This window comes from Triticum dicoccoides, chromosome 3B, assembly GCF_002162155.2.
Source record: "Triticum dicoccoides isolate Atlit2015 ecotype Zavitan chromosome 3B, WEW_v2.0, whole genome shotgun sequence".
Classification (NCBI taxonomy): domain Eukaryota; kingdom Viridiplantae; phylum Streptophyta; class Magnoliopsida; order Poales; family Poaceae; genus Triticum; species Triticum dicoccoides.
The window spans coordinates 87,174,589-87,179,017 of NC_041385.1; positions in this window are offsets into that span (position 1 = coordinate 87,174,589).

Consider the following 4,429-nt stretch of genomic DNA (forward strand, 5'->3'; position numbering starts at 1 on the left):
TCTATATTTGTAAGGAAAACATGGTAGTTTGCATTATCAACTTGTTCAACGTTGGTGCTCATAGAGCTCAATTTGAGTAGTAATAGAAATGGAACATTCTTTTGTAGTTCCAAAAAGTTATTTTTATGATTTGTCAGCAAAATATCATGATGTTCCATCACTTCTGGGAACATTGGCTTTTCGCCCACCTCGTGGCTCTTCTTGCAACTTTGTCGAGGGCAAAGAGAGGGGCAGAGGAGGCCTTCGTGAGTTCTTTCCATAACCAAGATGAGATTCACACACTCCCATTTAGGGGGTGTTTGGTTCAGGGACTTTTTAGTCCCAGAGACTAGAAAAAGTCCCTAAAAAGTTCCTAGGAACCAAACGGGAGGGACTTTTTCTACAGAGATTAGAAAAAGACTCTACTGAAGAGTCTTTTTTGATTAGTCCCTGGGACTAGAAAAAGTCTTAGAACTTCTGAACCAAACACCCTCTTAATCAGCTTGCAAGAGGCAAGACATGCATATGAAAAGTCGAGAAAGAAGTAGCAGTGGTAGATGAAGGTTGCCGGCATGTAAAAAAAAAGAAGGTTGCCGCGATTCCGTCTCAGTTTCGCGCCCACCGTTGCATGCATGCAGCGAGGACATTGGGGCGAACGACTGGTCCGAGAAACCATCACTGTCAGCGCCACAGTTCATAACAACCGTTCTTTTCTTTCTTCGGACAGCGTCACTGTAGCCTTCGAATCTGAAACTGGATCGAGCCAACCGAAGCACGGAGCAAACGTACACGACCTAGGACCAGAGAGAGACACCATGGCATTTTCACTTTGAGACAACAAAAGCATGAGTGTACTGATGGTACGTACCTTGGACCAAGGGGACACCATCATAGTCATCAGTCGGGGTGGCAATCAGACGATGGGCTGCATCATCGCTGCACCTCCAGCCGGAACATTTCGCCACTTTACGGGGAAGTGACTGGCGGTCAAATCTGAGACGATCACAGATTCACAGAACATAGACTGCCAACGATCCAAGGCTCTGTTATTCTTCTTGGTCAGAGAGCCCACGGTCGACACATCATATTATGGATCTGGGAGCATATATGTTTGCATTTTGGCTGCCGTATGTGGCCATGTCACATGTTTCTGATCATTCTGGGGACGCCCTTTGGCAGGCACGCATAGAGTAAAACAGAACGAACATACAGACAGGTCAGACAATTTGTCTACTTTGAGTTCGACGGTCTGTGTTGGTTCATCGAAGCAAGCTGCATGATCTTCATCGAGTGACATTCACGGGCAGGCGTTACACTATACACTTCCATTTCCGGGACAGTGAAAAGAGACGCGATTTTCGTGCAGACATTTCAGGCAGGAACAACCGATGGATTTAAAAAAAAAAAACTGTTGGATTAGTGTACTGAAGTGAGCCCATCTCCTTGGCCCACCACAATACAGGCCTTTACGGCCTATATAAAAAAGGCTCAGCTATTAGAGCTCATTTCATTGGTCCACCACAACACAGGCCTTTACGGCCTATATAAAAAAGGCTCGGATATTACAAAGACCTCCTATTTGACACTCTTCGATGCCTTCAAAAAAAATTGACACTCTTTGAAAAACTTTGTTTTTGCAAGAAAACATCCAGTCTATTTATCAACTATCAAGGCAGTATGAAGAACACCAGAAATAATAAAAAATTGCATCCAGATTCATCAATCATCTAGCGACAACTACAAGCACTAGAGCGAGCTGAAGGCGCGCGGTCATCATTGCCCCTCCTTAACTATAGAAAGTGCAGGGGTCCGGTTTTGGGAAGTTCCTCACTACTTTTGGGAACTTTCTAGAATGTCCTTCAATGTTTTTGTTATGTTTGATGTTTGCTTGTTTGTCTTTACATGTTTTTTCGGCTTTTTATTTACTTCTCAAAAAAAAATGTTCACGATCTCAAAAATTGCTTGAAATTTCAAAAAAAATGATTGATTTACAGAAAAGGTTTGTCTTATTTTTTAAAAACTTTAATCTTTTAAAAAAAGGTTCATGTTTTTAAAAAATGGTTATTTTTCAGGGAAAAAATGTCGCATTTAATAAATTCAAAAAAGTATGTGTTTCATTGAGTGTTCGGTTTTTTAGAATGTTCAAAAACTCAATCAAATTATATTTTGGAAAAATGATTGAAAATATGAAAACATGTTTGAGTTTTCAAAAAATATTGGCATTTAAAATGAATTTTTACTTTTTATTAGAATGGTTAGTTTTTTTAAATAAAGTTTGCTTTTTTTAAATGGTGAGAAATTTATAAAAAAATGTTCTCTTTTTGAATAACTAATGAATTTCATGTTTTTGGAATAAAGATTGAAAACTAAAGAAAACAAAGAAAAGCATAGAACCCAGAAAAGACAACTATTTTAGGGAAAATGGAACAGCCAACTGGATTGCTCGCGTTGCGCGTATAAAGAACACAAGAAGCAAGTTACACCCATGACATAGATCATGTAGCGACAACTATAAGCATTGAAGCGATCCAAAAAGCATCATAGTCATCGTCCCTCCCTCAGCGGAGCCGGGCAAACCTTGTAGTAGACAGTCAGGAACTTGTCATGCTAATGCCCTAATGGACTAGCACGCCAGAATAGTAACCATCGCTGATGAAGATAAGCGTAGATCAAAAGGACCCAACCTGTAAAAACACGAACGCGGACAAAAGATGATCGGATCCAAGCAAATCCACCGAAGAAAAACACAGATCGAATCCCGCCATATCTGACAAAGACACACCTCCACAAGCATTTCGACAACGCTAGATGCACTGCCGGGGGCTATGTGGAGAGAATCTTATTCCATCTTCAGAGAATCGTCGTCATATTGGTCTTGTTGAGCAGGATATAAACCCTAAACAAACAAAAAAACACCTAAAACCAAAGCAGGAGCCCTCCCACCGGTAAGGGTTGGGATCCACCGCGCCTCCTTGGCCCTAAGACCACAGTAGACGAGACTGTTCGTGCGACACCGACGGAAGGTGGCGAAACCCTAGCGTGGGAGTCACTCGTGAGAGCACAATGAGGAAATGTTTCGTGGCACCTAAGCTAAACATTATCTTGCAAAATGATGAACATTTTCTATATTTGTATGGACAATTTGTAAAGTCCACTGAGGTTGTAAAGATTCTTCTACATTCTCTTTGATATTGGATAGATAAATTATTACAACATGGTGAACATTTTCTACATAGGTATGATCGAATTTCTGAAGTGACATTAAAAAGAGAGCTTTCAATTGAGCCGCATATGAACAAAAGAAAACAAATTTTCCATGGAAAAACTTCTATTTTTCACATGTTAGTTTTAGACTCTCCCATAAAAATAAGACTCTTATATGCGCATTACTTTTTCGTGTAAAAAATGACTACTTTCTGATCCCGCCTAAAAGATAATTTGTGCATGAAAATTTATTTTCTATAGTACTAATAAAATAGCATAAAGCAATGTATTTTTCCTATGGAATTTCAAAAGCATTTTTTATGATTTAGTTATGATATTAATATTATAACACAAACTAAATTCTGATAGAATTTAACGTTGAAATATGAGCAATTTGCGTATTGTTCTTCGCAGCAAAAACATGTAACTAGTGCACATTTGAATTTTTCTTTTGATTATTTGTTGCCACCTCAAACCGAAAATATTTGTCCCGACTTTCATATCAAGTCTGTGTTTATGTATCTCATTTTTTTAGACACATTATAAACGAAGACGCTCATACATACGCCCGCCGCGTGCCTGGGCAAAAGTGATGCATGGACCTAGGATTTTGATTCTTCTCGCCTAGCCAGGTAGCCTGGCGGCGTTCTTGTTTAGATGGTGGCCTGTGCCTGGAAGGTCATCGGTTAAATCTAACATATAAAGCTCGCTAGACTACCCGCTCACCTGGGGCATTCGCGTCGCGCTTCTAATCTGACTCGCACGATCTGCCTTGCTGGAAGTTTTTTACCGCGCTGTCAAAAATCCCACGGCTTGTTTCTTTTCACGCATCTCTTTCTTGCTCAAGCAGATGACCGGTGGGTCTTTGTCTCTCGCGGGCCTGGCTTGACAGTGTGCGTGTTGTGTGTGCGTCGTCTGCGCCTTGGGTGAAAAAAACAATTTAACCATGTCAATCCTGGACGACTCATCCACCAATCTCGCGTCCTCCTCCCCACCAATCCCCTATCCTCCTCCAGCCCACCAATCCCCCGCGTCCTCCTCCCCACCAACCCTAGCCATGCCCTCGCCGCCACCTCTCCTTCCCCCGTTCGTCCTCTCCCGCCGCCGTCACCACCCCTATCTCTCCTCCTTTCTCCTCGACGCCATCAACGCGAGTGGGCACTCGGTGGATCTGGTGGTCAGTGCGGGATGCAACAGCGCATCTGGCCGGAGGAGAACGCGGCGGCTGCATCTCCTGGCAATGGTA